Raw genomic sequence first — 18662 nt, forward strand, 5'->3', positions numbered from 1 at the left:
TAGCTGCGGCCCAGAGTTTCACGGTCTACTTGCCCTAGCCAACTTGAGGCCGGGAAGGGACCATAGGTGATTTCACAAGGCAAGCAAATCACATACATCTATCAGGACTCAAATGAGTAATTTTGAAGTTAAATAGAGAAAAGTGTAAACTCTTGGGACTTAGAGTCAGGGCCAGGACTAAAAAGGGGAATGGAAGATGCATTAATGCCTTAAACAATAATTGCTCATGCTTTATCATATGCTGGGCACTAGGGAGAAACTGAATCCGGATTTAACTGAGTTTACAATCTACATAGGGATATGGACAGACTCTTTCAACAGCTTGGATGGGGAAAATACCTGTGCAGCGTGAAGGGTGCCTCATCCAACAGGCTTCCCTGAGGCGGCAAGGCCTAAGCAGAGCCACAGAGGTCTGGGAAGGAATGAGGCAGGGGACGGGGTTGGGGGTGGTGCTGGTGGTGGTGGTGCAGCGCCTGTGTGGGTAGAACCAACTTCCTGATGGCAGGTGGCAGGGCAGACCTGACACCCAAGGTCACTGTCCTCCTCACAGCAAGGCTACCGCAGCCAAAACGGGAAGCTACCCACGCACTAGGGCACTTCGAAGGCCCTCAGACTCAGCTCATTTTGGTTTGCGGCTCAAATTAAGCATACGCCTCACATTTTTCTCTCAGGCCCCATTTCCAGGCCTTTTGTTTTGTTTTGTTTTCCTTTTCGATCCCCGCCCCCAAGAGCCTTCTGCTGGCAAGACTATCTTCAGGTGCAGAAATCAGAAGGAAGCTTCCAAAGCAGTTGGGGCTGAACTGGGGAAACAGTCATTTTGGCTGTGGAGTCTCTTCTGTGGCGCAGAGGAGAAAGGCCCAAAGTAATCAGCCAGAGCAGCCAGGGAGACAAAAGCGACAAGTCTCAGTTCAGCCCAGGAGCTCCTCACTCTCTCGCTTTCCCTTCGCGAAGCGGCCTCAGCTCGCTTCACAGCCACCACAGCGCTTGATTGACAGACGCGCCTGCCCAATCCTCGCGCGGAGCAGATCCCCCCGCGTCAGGGATAGGAAGGAAGGGGGCGACTGAGCCTATCAGATTGGGCAAGGAGGGGGCTTCCTGCCCGCGCGGATCCGCCTACGGCCTCGCGGCCAGTCGGCGCAGCAGCCCCGCCCGCCCGCCCGCCGCGCGCGCCCCGCCCCTCTCCTGAGAGCTACGCGGCGGCTGAGCGGAGGCCTCGTGCCGTAACGGCCATCGCGGCGGCCGCGGCGGCGTCCCGGTTCCCTCCTCAGGTGAGCTGGGGCCGCCCGGGCTTGGCACAAGGGAGGTGAGGCGGTCCTGCAGGCAGGCAGACGCATACAGCCTTTCCTTGCCTGGAGAGTCCACACAGCTTGTTACTTGACGCGGCGCTTCCTCTTCCCCGGCGAAGTTAGCCTTGGGGGCGCCGTCTGCCGGCCCGGAGCTGAGCCGGAGGGGGCGGGGAGGCCGCTCGGCCTGGCCTGGGCGTTTGTCCCGCGGCTCCGCGCGCCCCTCCGGCCACTGACCCGGGCGGCGCGGCCTTGCGGCATCCCTGTCCGTCCCCGGAGCGTCGGGGCGCAGTGAGCGCCGGGGCCGGCCCCCCCGGGAGGCTGGGAGGTCGAGTGTGTAGCGCACACCCTTCCCGTTTTTTTTTCTCCCCAAAAGTCGTTGTGGCGTTGTGGCGTAATCTGAGGCTGGGAAGGTAGGAACGTGGTAGAGGAGGGAAAGGGGCTTGCTCACCTCCAGCCCAAGAGGAGGGGGAGGGAGCAGTTCCCTGTGCGGTGGGTGGACGTGCTCGGGATGCGCCTCACGCCCCTCCCCCACCCCACCACCAGCCGTTTCCCCCCTCCTTGGGAAATCTGGGTTATTTTAATCTTATGGATGTGGATCCTTGCGCGAGTTGCTCGGGCTGTGAGCTTTTGACTTGAGTTGTAATATATCCGATTTAAAAGAAATGTATCTCCATGGTTGGTTTTGTAACCTTTCTTATGTGTGTCCATAGAAGTTAAATTTGCCGTTAGACGCTTAGGAAGCTGGCTTTTGTGCAGGGCTGAGAACCCTAACATTATAGACGCTCAGTTAACGCCGAACTAATGAATTAGTCACTTAAAAATAATTCTACCCGTTAGATTTGGTAAGAAACCATGGGAGTTAGGAAAGAATGAAGTTAAGGAGAAGTCACTAATCCCGTCTTGGATGGTGAGCAAAGAAGCTCAGTCAGTGTTCGGCCAAAATAGGTAAGTGTTGCAAGAGGTATTCATTTTTAAAAATCTTACTTTGTGGTAGATTTACGAAAGACCAGCCATACAATTTATTAGACACCTGGAAAGCACTGTACCTGAAGTCTCAATCTTCAACGAGTTCGCAGAATAAATGAAATGATCCAAGAAGGTTTTGTTTGTTTAGTAATTGTTAATGATGTTTAGTTCTTAAGTAGGCATCCTATTCACACACAGTTCGATAGAAACTCAAGAAATATACATTGGTTGATAGTTTTATTTCATCTTAATCACAAACTTCGGAATTTTCTTCTTTGGAAAATTGAGACCTGTAAACACTGCGGAATGTTCAAGATTTCTCAGCTGTGCTTGTTGATGTATTTAATTTTAAATTGTTTGCTTTACTTTTCTAAGCATTATCTTTAGTCCATATTTTACCAGTGCTTTCAGGTCCAGGTAAATAAAACTTGAGGCATACATCAAACATTTTGTTAGATACTGAGTGATGACTTTATGCCACTGGATTTATTTTTCTTTTGGATCTTTGAGAACTTTCCTGCCAAAGCTTAAGGTAGATTTGATGTGGTTATTGTTATAAATCACTTGTCAGGAAAACTTAATTTAGGAGATACAGATGCAGTCTCTTTTTTTCTCTTACAGTTTAATAATTTTTACAATTGACTTACCTTTATAATGTGGAAAAATACCAAATGTTATCTACCTACATCAGAAGACTAAATGAGTATTTAATTGTTAAGTTGATAAGTAGAGTTGGAGGAAACTTTTGAAATCACTAAGCATTTAACAAATTTTCCATAAATACTTTGCTGTGCTGTTTTTGGGAGACAACTGACAGGACCAAAAATGACATTTAAAGATTATTTAATAAGGCAACAATTCTATCTGGATGGTCTTCATTTTATTTGAAAGGTAGACTTGATAGTCTTCCCTTCAAAACTGATTCCATATGCTGACTTTGTTTGGGTGGTATTGTCATGTTTTACATTACCCAGACATAAACCTTGGGTTTATCTTTGACTTTCTGTATCCACATAAGTTAACATTGACCAATTTTTGTCGGCCGTTTTCTGAAATTTCTTTCAGAAATCTGTTCCTTCCCACTGGCTTTTTTTTTTTTTTTGCAGGGGGTGGGGGGATTTGCTTGTTTTAATTAATTAATTAATTAATTAATTAATTAATTAATTAATTAATGGAGGTGCTGGGGATTCAACCCAGCACCTCCTGCATGCTAAGCATGCACTCTACCACTTGAGCTATACCCTCCTCCCACCCACTGGCTTTTAACTGGGTTTTCTGCCAGTCTTTTCTCCCTACTCAGTATGCCCTGCCTTCTGCCTTATTCTTAAAATAATGCTTTGAACATATCCCTCACTGTTAAACCAGCATTTATTTATTTATACTCTGTTATTTACATTGGTTTTGTTCATCTGTTATTTTGTTCATGTGTTATTTACAGAGTATAGTTCAGAATTCCCAGCCTTCTAACAATCTGCTCAAAACCTATTTTTTCTAATGACACTCTGCAGGAGCTGTCCACCCTAACCAAATCAATCACTTCTCATTGAGACTTTGTATTTTTCTATCTTCATATTTGTTGAGACTTTACTGCCTGTACATAGCGTGCCTGTTCTTTAAAAGGAATTTTCCTCCTTAAATTAAGCAGCAGATAAAGTCGAATTTTGTTGAAGTTTCATTTTTGGTTCTCTAGGGCAGCCTTCCAGATCTTTCTGTACCCTGTGTTGTTGCTTTCCTTTGAATCTGTAGCTCTTACTGTTTTATCATTCCTTTGGTTTTTTATCTTATGTGGGCTTGTCTCATAATACTATGGAACAGTGTTGTGGGAATATTGGAACCCAGCATTCTGTTTAATAGATAAAGAAAATGTAATCCATCCAGACTAACTTAGTTAAATTCACTCACTAGTGATGATAGCAGACCTGAGATTCAAATCTTGATTTCTGACTTGACTTCTAACTCAAGTTCTGTGTATTCTTTAAAAAAAAAAAAAATTTCAATATATTCTTTATGAAACTATACTTCTTTTCATTTCTTGCAATGTCATTTTGTGTTGTTTGCTTCACATTACTTTGCATTTTGTGTATTAACGCCTTCTCATGTAGATTCAAAACTTCTGTATAAGATCAGAGGAACCTTCGTGCCTTGCATTGTTTGAGTCATTGAAACAATGATTTAAAGTCTACGTAAAGTCTTTTTCTAACTAGAATGTATTAACAAAAATAATATCGTGTCTACAGTTGAATCCTATGACCCACTAAAAAGTGAGTGAATCTCTTACAAGTTTTACTGCTAGAGTTTAGTTTGGAGTTTAGTTTTGATGAAGAAACTGAATCGTTGGAAGCCTTTAAAGTAGATGTGAACAGTGTATTACTTATCACATAACTAAGTTTATTCATATAACTAAATGTTTTTTCTCTTTTTGGTAGAACAGTACACTTTTACATTTTGCAATTTTGTCATTTTGTTCATCTGTCAAGAACCAGATTGTTGAGCAGTCTGCTTATTGAGCAAAACATTCTGAAAACCATTTGTTCCATTTGGGGAATTAGAGAGCTTTTATATATTTATTCTTCATGTTTTTTCCCCTCTTAACTCTAAAGTTTCTCTTAATACCAGCAGCGTAGGGTTTCCTTGGTATTTTTCTTACATTTATATAACAAGAGTTGAATGGTGTAACAAAGGTAGCGTAGAAAACTATCAGGTGAAATATTTCTGGAGGGTATGCTTTACTTTTTTGGTCTGAAACAGATTAGAAGCTACTTTTAAAAGCTTGTGTTTATTTATAATGGCTTATTTTTGTTTAAATAAATTACCTGCTAAAATAAACTGTTGAAACACAGATGCTCTTATTCTTTATTCCTTAAATTGTACTTAAGAAGTACTGAATTGGCTAAGTATGATATGAATGATTTCTGCTTTTGTTCAAACAGACCAATTGAATAAAGCAGTGAGAATATGGCTTGGGGAAATCTTTTTTAAAAATGGATACATCTAAAAAGCTTTTTTTTTAAATTAAGGAATCAGCCTTCCAGAACTTTTAGTAGATGCTTTGAAATCATGTTGCATTTAGATCAATTGAAATAATATAAACAAAATTTAATATTACTTGTACTTTTTGAGTATTCTAACTATATTATAAAAATGTTTTATTAATTAAATAAGGCATTGGAAAATTTTTTGAAAATAATCACTTCCAGATACTATATGTTTTTTAAATAACATTTTTATTTTTAGAAGCATTTAGAATGCTTCCTGTACAACCTTTCCCTTCCAGAATTCTGCTGCCCTAGAAAGTCAGTTACTTTAATTTTTCTATTTTTTTTTCACGTTTCTTTTCCCTGTTCTTAAAAAGACCTATAAAGCCTTCCGTGATTTGGTTTTACCAACTTCTAGCTGCATCTCTTGCCATTTTCTTTTTCTTTTAGGCTACTTTTTGGTCCTTGAATAGCCAAGCTCTTTTTTTGCCTTGGAGCCTGTGAACATGCTCTTCTCTGTGGCAGATGGCTTCCTTGGGTTACTAAGTATTAAGTTTGGCTGCTAGTAACAGACACCAAATAATATATTCTCTCCCGCACCAGAGAAATCCAGAATTTGCATGGCACTCATTTAAGTGTTATTTCCAGTTTTTTTCATATTGTAAATAACTTTGAAATAAAGATCTTTGTGTATAAGGCCTTAGAAAATTTTCCTTTTCATTAGTTTCTGTTGTGGGATCCAATTGAAAATCCCATTAATTTCTTTAAAACCTTGTTTTGAGAAAGTATTCATTAATTTTTTTTTAACTGAAAAGTGCCCAAATTTCAAAGTGTACCTCAATGAATTTTTACATTTGTAGACATCATATCACCTATCACCCAGATCAGGTGTAGAATGTTCCCAGTGCTCCAGAAGGCTCTCTCATGCCTCCTCGCAATCTGTATCTCCTGCCCTGCAAAGTAATCACTATTTTGACCTGCATCACCATAGGTTGTTTTGATCTGTTCTTAATATAAGTGGAACCATACAGTATATACTCTTCTGTGGATGGCTACTATTACTTAACATTGAACATAATGTTCTATGTAAGATTCATCTGTGATATTGGGTGCAGCAGTAGTTGGTCTTTTTTACTGATGATGGTATTTTGTTGGATGAAATATAACTTTAAAAAATCAGCATTAATGAATATTTGATTTATTTCCAGTTTTTTAGCTGTTGTGAATAAAGCAGCTATGAACATTTACTTACAAGTCTTTTAGTGCACAGACACCCTCATTTCTTTTGAGTGTGTGTGTGTGTGTGTGTGTGTGTTGTGTAGAATTCCTGTTTTTGTCTATTAGTTTTTGAACCTGATTGAACCAGTTCTCCTGCTGGTCCATAGTAGTTTCTTGGGATTTCTCCCTTTACTGTAAAACTAGTGACTCCCTTTGCCTTTAATCTCTTATTTCCTGTGAATCATTTAATTCTTTTTTATTGATTTGGCCTCTATCCCACAGTAGATTCCTGTGAAAGTTTGAGATCTTGCATTAATAAAAACTTAAAAAAAAATTTTTTTTTTCACTGATTTGGTTGGTTGTGAATGAGTTCCAGGTTGAAAATAACTTCACATCTGAATTCTGAAGGCATCTTTCTATTATTTTCTAACTTGTAATCCTTTCAAGAATTCTGGAGACATTCTGATTCCTGATTGTAATGTTTTTGCCCTTCTGGAATTTTGTACATTTCATTAGCTTGTGACTTGGCATACATCTATTTTTGTGTGTTTCCCTTGATAGTATTTGTTGTGTCCTCCAAATCTGCAAAATTATGTTCATTAGTTCTGGGAAATTTTCTTGAATTTTTTCATTGATGATTAGATTAATCTGCTAGGGCTGCTATTAAAAATACCACAGACTGTGTGGTTTAAATAGCAGATACTAATTTTCTCCCAGTTTTGGAGGCTAGAAGTCCAAGATCAAGGTGCCATCAGGATTGGTTTCTGATGAATTCTCTTCTTGGCTTGTAGACAGCCACCTTTTTACTTACAAGGCTTTCTGTGGAAAGAGCTGTATCTTTCCTCCTCTTAGGAGGATACCAGTCCTGTTGAATTAGGGCCCCACCATTATTACCTCATTTAACCATAATTATCTCCTAAAGGCCATATCTCCGGATACAGTCACATTGGGGGGTAGGGCTTCAGCATGTGAAATTTGAGGGGACATAGTTCAGTCCATAACGGTGGTTTCCTCTCCTCCCCTTTGTTTCTCTGAAACTTCTGTTATTTGTTTGGCTCTCTTAGACTAGTCCTCTAATACTACCTTTTCTCTCTTACTTTTCACCTCCTAGTCTGTTTTGCTCTATTTTAAAAGAGGTTTCCTTAACTTTATTTTCTAAGCTTTCTGGTTGAATTTTTCATTTTTACTGTCAAGATTTTGATTTCCCAAGAGTTCTTTTTGTTCTCTTAAAAATTCTCTATTATAGAGAACATCTTGTTATTGTGTCAGTGAAGCACCGTCTTCTCTAATTTCTGAGGCTGTAAATTACTTTTTTTAAAATCTTTTTTCTTTTTTTAGATTCTGTTCCTTCTAAATTGATCTCTAACTTTTGTTAGAGGCTTACTTCATGTGTCAGTACTCCTTGGATGTTATCTAGTGAGTGAAAGTCTGAATTGATGGGGACTTAAAAGACTTTGAACTTCTTTGTGTGGTGGTCCAAGTGAACCATTTTTTTGAGAAAACCCTGATTAATGTCCAGGAGGTGATTTCCTCTTGGGTCAGGTTCATGAAGGAAAACTATCTGCTTGAGGGCTGAAGGTTTGGCCACCAGTTTTTTGTTTGTTGGTTGGTTGGTTGGTTTTTTTGGTGATGAACTGGATTTCTCATTCCTCCACTTTTGGTAGGGTATGTAGATTGTTAATTATATCTAGTGGCTCCTAGTTCAGAGTGAAATAGCCAGCCAGTCAGTAATATTTGGGACGGAAATGTCTGAGGAAGTAACTCCTTCCTAGCTTTCACTCCTCCTCGCAGTTTCAGCAGTACCAGGTGCTGCCAGTTCCTGAATCTTTTGAGGATTGTGAGGTATAAATGGGGTTTTTCAGCTCATGGAATTCATTGAGTTAGTTACCAGTTGTCCACCTGTCTTTTAGCTTCTGTAAGTTTGTTGCTGTTGTTTGCTTTCCTGTATGTTTTGCTTTCTGTGTTAATTCCTTTTTAAAGAAACTTTATGAAATTCACTATTTTAATTGGTACTCCTCAGAAACCCTATTTGTACTGCCCTCAGCTAAGAATGTTTTTACGTTTTTAAAGATTGTTAAAAAAAAAAAGAATAATATGTGACAGACTGAGTGTGGACCATAAAGACTAAAATATTTACAATCTGGCCCTTTAAAGGAAAGGTTTGCCTACCTTGTTCTTATTGTAATGGTTCTGATTTCCTTTGATAAAGCTTCTAGACTACTACTACTTTGACTCCCGTGCAAGCTTCAGTTTACAGTCTTGGAACTTCCTGAAGCTGTTTGCTTTAATTTAGTCTAGTTCATTTCATGGAAGTTATGACTAAGAATTGGTAGGATAGACTTATTAGAGATATGAGATACTTTTAATGTAAAATCTCAAAAAGTAAGCAAAGCAAAATATTGAAGAAATAAATCATAGAACACATAATGTTTGTATGCATTGCTGTTTATCTTGTTATCTAAGTGCAGAACATAAGTGCATATACTTTGAAGAATGGGGCAGTTGTCATACTGAGAACAGGCCATTTTAAATGAGACGTTTTCATTAGCTCTGTCTGTAGTTGGTATATCGTAACTGGCAAAATAAATTGGCTCTAAGCAAAAATCTGTTCCAGGCAGTAATATACATGTATATGTATACATGTGTGTGTGTATATACAACTTAGATTCCAGTATAGACTTTATTGCTATTTGTTTGGGCTTACGTCTCTATAAGCCTCATTTTTCTCATCTGTAATATGGGGTTGATACCTAATCAAAGGATTATTATAAGATTTAAATGGGAATTTGTGAATCCATTTAACTGCTAAGCAGTGCTTGGCACACATTAAGAGCTTTAGAATCAATTTCTAGATGTAAAAGAATACAAAGATATAGATGTTTTAAATGTTGCTAACTTGTCAAACTACTATTCAGAAAAAACATACCAATTTATACCTTTACCAGCAGATAGTGTCCTTAACTTTGCATTATCATTCTGAGTTTTGCCAACCTGGTAGGTAAAAAACTGACAGAACTAAAAGGAGAATCAGACAAATCCATAACCATAATTTGGGATATTTTAGCATAACTCTATGAGTAATTAGTAGAGCAACAAGACAGAAAAGTCAAAAGAGAAGATTGGAACAGCATAATTAATAAATGAGTAATTACATGTATAGAACATTTCACCCAGTACCTGCAGAGTATATTTTTAAAGGTCTATGGAAATTTTCCCCAAATTGACATGTGCTGGACCATACAAAAGATGGACATAATTCGTTCTAGCATGTGTGCTCTGACATGTTGGAATTGTACCAGAAATCAGTTACAAAAATAACTAGAAAATTGTCAGCTGTTTGGAAACTAACCAGTATACTCCTAAGTAACCCAGGGAGTAAAGAAGAAATAACATTAAACTGTTTTGAACTGAACGATGAAAGTATTACACAACTTAAGGGATCCAGGTGAGCCATGCTGAAAGGAAAGTTTATAGCCTTAAAATGCATATGTTAGAATAAAGACTAAAAATAATTGAAAGAACTGTGTGAAGATGGATGAGTAAAAAATACATTTACTTTTATTCCCCTCCAAAGCCTACCAAGGTGATCATATAGGATATTTTTTTTTAAAGATTTAAGCTACACAGGTAAAGAAAATGAAAGAAGCAATAAAATATGGAAGCTGGAAAGCAGCAGACTGATAGAAACATCTTAGTAGACTTCAGAATGTTCAATCTAAACTGGCAGTAGGGAAAATGGATAAGAATCCTCAGGCTCCAGAATTGGCAGCATCAGGTATTTTTGTAGAAGAAAGGATGAGAATGATGCTAAAAATAGAAGACTTGGTTGGAAGCCTGTTTAAGAAGCCATCTCAATCAATCATAATAGCCAAAAAGTAGAAACAACCCAAGTGTCATCAACTGATAAATGGATAAATAAAACACATATTGCAATAAAAAGGAATAAACTGCTCATACATGTTATAACATGATGAACCTTGACAATATGTTTATATGAAAGAAGCCAGTCACAAAAGACCACATATGATTCCATTTGTATGAAATGTCCAGAAAATGCAAATCTGTAGACACAGTAAATTAGTGGTTGCCTAGGGCTGGAAATAGGGGAGGTTAGAGGGAAATGGGAAATGACTGCTCAAGGGTGTAGGGTTTCTTTTTCGTGTGATGAAATGTTCTAAAACGATGGTGATGATGGTTGCACAACTGTGAATATACTGAAATCCGTTGAACCATATGCTTTAAATGGGTCAGTTATATAGTATTTTGAGTTATAGCTCAGTAATCTATTACCCAAAAATAAATAAATAAAGGCAGCATGAGCCTAGATCTCTGTCAATTTGTATAGTTAAGTGACTGCACTCTTTACTGCCTCAGCAGAAGACTGAAGATTTATCCTCTGCAGTGAACAAAATAACAGTGTCTCTTAGAGAGGGGTGGATACTAGATGTAATTGAAGGCCAGGTGTCCTACAGAAAACACCTTGATTAAGTGAATGTGTTCAATGTTAGGACCTTTAGTGAGGTCCATTCTCCTATTGGGATCCCCAAATCCTGACAATCAAGTAGGAAGTTAGAGGATGCTTCACTTGGTAGCCCAAGGAGAAGAACTCTAAATTATTCACAGTTTTTAGGGCCCTACTTTTAAATATGAACAGACAGTCAAGGATCACCAGATTCATGAGGAAAGCTTTTATTGAAGAGACCAAAACAAAATAGAAAAAAAGAATTTGGAGGAAATAAAAAAGAGCTCTTGAAAATTAGAGGAAAATAGCAAGAAAGAATAGAAGAATGGAAGTTAAAGTAAAGGAGACCTTGCATAAGGTAGAGGAAAAGATGGAAAAAAACAGGTTAAAAAAAATAAAATTCAAAGATCAGTCTAGGAGATAACTTCCAAGTAACAGAAGTGAGGGCAAGAGAGAACAGAGAAAATAGTGGAGAGGAAATATTAGTGAAATATTCAAGAAAAATATCCAGAGTTGAGGAACATCATTTTGCATTTGAGAGGCTCTCTGGGTACTCAAGGAAAATGGATGAAAATAGATAAATATGGTTTGAATCAAGGTCTAGTCAGAAAAATGGAGACCATACCACTTATAACAGAATTTTATAATGTAAAGAACTGTTTAGCCAGATGTTACGAGTTGAGTTGTGTCCCCCCCAAAAAGATACATTAAAGTCCTAACCGCGATACCTCAGAATGTGATCTTGTTTGGACATAGTGTCTTTACAGAGGTAATCAAGTTAAAGTCAAGTCGTTGGAGTGTCCTCTTAAGCCAATATGACTGATGTTCTTTGAAAACAGTGGGGTAATTTAGACATAAATTTGGACACAGGCATACACAGAGGGAAGATGACCATCTACAAGCCAAGGAATGCTTGAGGCTACCAGAAGCTAGAAGACAGGTCTGAAACAGATCCTTAGTGATGCCTTCAGACAGATAATGGCCAGTACTTTGATTTCAGACTTGTGGCCTCTAGAACTGTGAGATGGATTTCTGTTCTAAGCCAACCCAGTTTGTGTTAATTTGTTATAGCCGCCCTCAAAAACTAATAGACTAGATAATTGGAGAACTGAAAAGGCAGTAAGAGAACACTGAGTTATCACAAAGATAGTAACTGTAGGAAGTAATTACTAGCCCCTAGGATTGGGAGAACAAAGAGAAGAGATTGGGATTATTAGAATTTAGAAGCTTAAAAAGTGGCTCTGAGGAACTGAAACCCAAAATTCTCAGGAGTTGCTGCCTGCTCAGGAAGAAAAGGTATTTTAGGAGGCTTGGTAAGACTAGTCTGGGAATGATAGGAAAAACACAAAAGCAAAAAATTGCTAACTGGAACCAATTGCTGATACTGGAACCATTGCTATTGCCAGAGTGAAGATTGATGCTGAGCTGAAGGAGTATCTCCCTGTTCCCTCCTTCAGTCTTCCAGTGTCTTTCTAGTGTCCCTTTTTGGCAGAGTCTAACAGGAAGCCAGATAGAAAAGAAGTGTGATTTGTAGGGTTCCAGCCCCTCAATATTACAAAGCACAGTAGAGAAGAGTAGGTTTGAAGTCTGGGACAATAGCTTAATAACCAATACACACAGACACTGAATGTCATTGTGAAATTTTGGAATACGTGGGACAAAGAGGATCTATAAATTTCCAGAGTAGGGGAAGTGGGTCACAGTACAGAGATTAAATATTCTTATCTGCAACAATCTAGAAGACAGTGAGCAATGCCCTCAAATTCTGAGGGAAAATGATTTCCAAGCTAGATTTCCTTACCCAGTCAGATCATTAAGTACAAGTATAACATACAGACATTTTAAGACATGTGAGCTGTCCAGAAATTTTTCTTCCTCACTGTCTTCTCTGAAAGCTATTGTGTGATTTGCTCCACCCACCTAAAGGAGGGGAGTAAACTTCAATGAAAGAAGGAAGTGAACAATATAGGAACAAGGAAATCAAATTTTAGAGAGACAAGGGGGATCCCTAAGGGATTCTCTGAATGCTGACTGATTATCAAGTTAAAGAGTAGTTAGTCTGGATTTGAGCAGATGAGAATGCCCTGGTAATTGTATGGCAGTGAAACTAACAGAATGTCTGATGTTTCTATCTCTTTATTTAGGCAATTGATGAAGAATTCAGAGTTAATTAGTGATGTCTTTTGTATGCTTAGTTTTTTATATTGGACTTAGGGCTTTATTTTGAAATTATTTTTTCTCTTGATCTCTTCCTTGGGTGATCCTGTTTAATCCTGTGATTTTAAATATATTGATATATGGCTGATTCACAAATTTATGTTTCTACACAAGACCTCTTCTCTGAGTTCCAGAGTTATATATTGTATCCATTATCTATTACTGTGTAAAAACTTCAAAACTGAGTGGTTTAAAACATTAAACATTTTTCTTTTGCTCATAGATCTGCATTTGGGCAGGACTTGGGTGGAGAGGCCTTGTCTCTGTTCCATGTGGTATCGTCTAGGGTGGCTTACTCATATTGCTGACAAGTGGTTGTTAACAGTTGACTGGGAGCTCCTTGGCTGGCTGTGATTTGGGGGCCTTCGTCCCTCTCCATGTGGATTTCTACATAGATTGCTTGGGCTTTGTCATAGCATGATGGCTAGGTTCCAAAAACAATTCTCTTAAGGGTGTTCAGCTTTTGTGACAGCCTTGGAAGTTGCATAGCTTTACTTCTGCATAGTGATAAGCCTGCCCGTATTCAAGAGAAGGGAAATTGACTGTCCCCTCATTAAGAGGTGGTGTCTAAATAATATAGGAAGAAAAACACGCAGTATTGAAGATGTTCTTTCAGTCATCTTTAGAAAATACAATATGCCACATTTATCAGTCTGTTTCCTTGATATTGTATATCTTGTATATCTCATAGGTATTTTGAACTTAAAACAATCAAAATGAATTCTTGATTCTCTTACTTTTAAACTGCCCCCTTCACTCCCCTTCATTAATCCATTATTCAGTCTTTTTCATTTTGTTAAATGGTATTGCCATTCACCCATTAGCTAAAAGCCAGGTGTCATACCTGATTCCTTTCCTCTCACAATTCCAGTTTATCCTGTCTCTTCTAACTTGCAATATATCTTGAATTCTTCTAGTCTCTGTCTACGTGGTCACCATACCACTCAAGTCGGCTACCAAGCCACCATCATCTTTTCACTTGGAATCCTGTCGTTATTTATTTGAGATATGAATGACATAAAATATTTTATTAGTTTCAGATATACAGTGTAGTGTATTAACACATTTATGTTAACTAGTCTTTTTAAAAATTGTGGTAAAATACACATAACATAACATTTTTAAGTGTCTATAGTTCAGTATTGTTAAGTATAATCCCATTGTTGTGCACCCAATCTCCAGAACTTTTTCATCTTACAAAATTGAAACTTTGCCCTTATTAAACAACTACCCATTCTCCCATTTCCCCAGCCCCTGGCAATCACCATCCTACTTTCTGTTTCTATAAATTTGTTTGTTCTAGGTACCTCATGTAAGTGGAATCACTGGTATTTGTCTTTTTATGACTCTTTTATTTCAATTAGCTTAATGTCCTCAAGGTTCATCCATGCTGTCGCATGTGTCAAAATGTCCTCCTTTTTTAAGGCTAGTAATATTCTATTGAATATATCTACCACATTTTGTTTATCCATTCATCTGTTGATACATACTTGGCTGCTTCCACTTTTAGCTATTATGATTAATGTTGCCATAAACATGGATGTACAAATACCTGTTCAAGTCTCTGCTTTCAGAAATTGCTGGACCATTTGGTAGTTCTCTAGTTTAATTTTTTGAGGAACTGCTATACTTCTTTTGAAGAACTACCATTCCTTCCTCCCTTCCTTCCTTCCCTCTTTCCTTGAAAGTAGCTATCCTAATGGATGTGAGATGATATCTCATTGTGGTTTTGATTTTTGTTTTCCTAATGATTAGTGATGTTGAGTATCCTTTTTTATGCTTGTTGGCAATTTGTATATCTTTGGAGAAATGTCTATTTGAGTCCTGTGTTTTTTAATTGATTTTTTTTGTTGTTGTTGTTATTGTTGAGTCTTAACTAGTCTTTGTATTCCTACTGTTTTCTTTCCTTTTAACTAATTCTTCACACAGCAGTCAGAGAAAGGTATTCAAGATTTCTGTATTAGTCATGATACGCTACCGCTCTAATAAGTAACAGATCTTAGTGGCTTAACACAATGGAAGTTTGTATTATTTTCTTATGTCAATCCAGTGTATATGTATAATGGAGTAGGGTGGCAATACCTCTGCTTCATATAAAAATTCAGGTGCACAGGTCCTCTATCTTTTTGTGTTATCACTGTCATCACAATATGGCTTTTGAAGTTGTCTTGAAAATGGAAGCAAGTATGGAGGAAGATTTTAGGGCCCACTCTTAAAGTGACATATATCACTTTCACCCACATTCCACTGGTCGGAACTGAGTCTCATGATCCCACCTAACTACAGAGGTGTCTGGGAAATGTCGAATAGCAGTGTGCTAATGAAAGAGAGAAGAACACAGATAATAATGAGCACTAGCAGTCTCTGTCACAGTGTATATTAGATTAGAACTCCCCTGCTTAAAATCCTTTAATGACTTCTTATTACTTATAGAATAAAATTAGCTTATGTCAGTTTCAGCCTTATTTTGTACCACTTTCCCTCTTATTATTCTCAAGTCACATTAGACTAGGTCATTTCTCATAATATGCCAGTTTTTCCTGCTAGAACCTATGTGTTTTGCAGTTTCCTTTTCTCGGAGCACTCTACTTTAAATATTTACATGATTGCCTCCTTTTCATCCTCATATATCAGCTTAAAATCCATCTCTAACTAAAATCCCTAACAAAAATAACCGTTCTCTTCTCTGTCCTCTGTGATTGCACTGTGTTTATATCTATCCCAGCATTTATCACAATCTGTAATTATTTTGTTTGAGAAAAATTTTTGTTTGCTTTACCTGTGTCCTTTGTTAGAAGATGTCTTTCTCAATGTTATATCCTGCAGCACCCAGCCAATGCTTAGCACACAGTAGTCATTCAGTTAATGTATCGTGTGAGTGAATAACTTATACAGAACAGACTACAATGGAGAGACCAGAGTGAATTATAACCAAGAGCTTTTATGGTAACTTAGGTGCATTGCTGAGGGCTTGGGTTTTAGTGGTGACAGTGTCAGCAGAACAGGAAAGGATGGACAAGAAACAAAGGAAAAACCAACGCAAATTTCTGTGTACAGATTCAAGGGGGTCTGGGTGAAAGAGATGATAGTGGTTTGTAATTAACAGACTAGTAAAGAAGATAGAAGAGTTGGCTTTTGGTGATAACGATGAGTTGGCATTGATGCAAGTTGATAGCAAGACTTTCAAGTAGAAGTGTTGAGGAACAGTAGGATGGATTAGAAAACATAATTGGAATTATAGATTTGGGAGTCAGCTGGCCAAGGTGATAAGATGAAGCCATAAAAATGAATGATCTACTGAGAGAGGGCATATACTGAGAAGAGCAAGGGGGGGAAAAAAGAGAAGCCAGACGTGTAAACCAGGAGTAGGTAGAGAGGGAGGAGAAGAACCAGTTTAATACAGGGTTAAGGAAACCAGCAAAGAGTTTCAGGAAAGAGGGATGATTAACTTGGCTGCTGCTAGTGTGGCTATTCTTTATGATATGCATTTGAAGGTTCTGAAATGTTACCTTCCCTGAAGGTTATAAAGTGGCGATATTAGTATCTGCCTCATAAGGTTGCTGTGGGGATTATTAGCATATTGTATTGAGTCCTGGCAGCCCCGCATGAAGATCGGTGCAGACCCAGCCTTCCCTACTGGCATGCGGCCTCAGCCAAGGTCAGGATGGTGAAGTAGGAGGACCACGAGCTCGCCTCTCCTCATGACTGTAACAAAACGACAACTGACTACTGAACAACCATGAAAAAAAAAAAAAAAAAAAACCACAAAAAACTGGAACCTAGCAAAAAAGATCCTCTTCAACTGGAAACATAAAGAAGGAACCTCAGCAGGATGGTCACAGTTTCTTAAGAAAATCAAAGCACATGATCAACAGCTCGTGCACTCCCTTGGTGTGGACTCAGAGTTAAGCACAAACAAGAATCAGACACTGATTTTGCACTTCTAATAGTGGTCATCATTGCAGAAAAATGAAGAATTCAGAACCCAACTGTAAACTCAAGACAAGCTGCAAAAATAAGAGTAAAAATTCAAAGACCTTGAAACAGAATTCCAGCATGAAATCCAGGAGTATGGACTCACAGATTGCTCTTAAATTCCAGGACCACTTCTACTGCATCCACAGGCAGTTGGAGGGACATCCCCACCACCAGCTCTACCAGTACCACCTCTACCCACGGGAATTGCTCCTCCTCCAACTCCTTTACCGCTACTAAATGATATATCATATCTACCACCATCGCGTTTGTTTGGGGAATCTCCTGGGCTAACTTACAAACTGAAGCAGAAATAAACGTATAAAGCTGAAAAGTTATTGTATTAAAAGGACTTAGTGTACTTTCTCTGTGCAATAAGTGTCCAGTAAACGTTTTGAAGTGAAATACAATGAAACAATACAATTAGGCATGAGGGAGGCATTAAGGACTTTGTAGAGGGAGAAAAGCTTCTGGGCTTGCTGTGGCATCTTTTCTATAGAGATATAGTCTTTTTAAATGTTACAGTGAGTTAGAATTATACTAAAAGCCTATATAGAGATAACATTTATGAATTTATTTTGAAGTGTTTTTAGTAGAAATTTTCTGATCTGAAAGTATACAAAATCATAGCAGTACAATGGCAGTTCATCTGTTCATGCTTGTTAACCACATCCTTTTACTGAATCTTATTTCAGAAGCATTATGATGCAGGTGCTCCTTTGAAAGGCATTGTCCTTTAAAATAGGCTGAGGTTAAATTCTTATTTAACATTTATATTTTAAATGGAAGTGTAGTTTAGTATGTCAAGTTGTACTAACTGCTTAGAGCATTTGACTTTTGGTATTGGGACTCAGTTTTAGGTAGTATGGAGAAATTCCAGTTCCTTTTTGTAGATGCCACAGGATTCTGTCTCCAGATCATAAAGTAAGAGAGCCATTAACACAAGGGAAAGTGGGAGCTTTCCTGCATTCCTTTTCGTTATCTTTTTCTTTAGGGAACTTTGGCAGGTTAGCTGGGGAGAGTTTGGTTGTCTTAGACCAATCCTTTGTTTTTCCGTCTTAACATATATTATAATGGGGAAAAAAACACTTGTTGTTTTCTCATGATCAAGAGCAGTAGTTTGGAATAAAGGGTAAGGTAAAGAAGATGGGGAGGTAAGGAAAGAAGTGTTTAAAAATGGAAGGGAAGAGAAAAAGAAGCTGAGAGATAATTGGTGAATAGAGGTTCTAAAGTTTATCTTTGCCTTTGCCTCTGGTTTCAGCTTGAATTAGCAGTTGAAAATTGCTTTTCCAGTAGCATATAATTTGTGACTTTTAGATTATTTGCTACCTGTAACAGACATAATTTCTTTATCATAAAATTTGGATATAACTGTCATTGATTTTATATGTCCATACAATTGGTGATGTAATTTTTAGCATGAGGTAGGAGGAATAGTGCAGGGAAGGCAATTATGTAGCAGGCACTGTACTAAGTGTTTTACTTATTATTTTGTTTAATATTCACAACAACCCTGTAAGTAGGTGTTACCAAAGCACAGAGAGGTTGAGTTAAGTTGCTCAA

At 38.1% G+C, this 18662-nt stretch overlaps 1 protein-coding gene and 1 long non-coding RNA gene across 3 annotated transcripts in view; one reads left to right on the forward strand and one right to left on the reverse strand.

The window, feature by feature from the left end:
* LOC116149494 (uncharacterized) overlaps positions 1 to 1046 on the reverse strand; it is a 37419-nt gene extending 36373 nt beyond the window's left edge. The window contains exon 1 of the long non-coding RNA XR_004133087.2: positions 340 to 1046. This is a non-coding gene — a long non-coding RNA (uncharacterized LOC116149494). The remainder of the gene's footprint in view (positions 1 to 339) is intronic.
* Positions 1047 to 1150: 104 nt separating this feature from the next.
* Positions 1151 to 18662, forward strand: part of NCK1 (NCK adaptor protein 1) — a 68087-nt gene continuing 50575 nt past the window's right edge. Inside the window, exons 1-2 of one of the 2 annotated variants that reach the window (XM_031440725.2) lie at positions 1191 to 1268; positions 2124 to 2231. The gene's annotated coding sequence lies outside the window, so the exon portion shown is untranslated. Of the gene's footprint in view, positions 1269 to 2123; positions 2232 to 18662 lie in introns of both variants that reach the window. The other variant, XM_031440671.2, reaches the window with a different exon arrangement.

The sequence above is a fragment of the Camelus dromedarius genome, chromosome 2 (genome assembly GCF_036321535.1).
Source record: "Camelus dromedarius isolate mCamDro1 chromosome 2, mCamDro1.pat, whole genome shotgun sequence".
Taxonomy (NCBI): Eukaryota; Metazoa; Chordata; class Mammalia; order Artiodactyla; family Camelidae; genus Camelus; species Camelus dromedarius.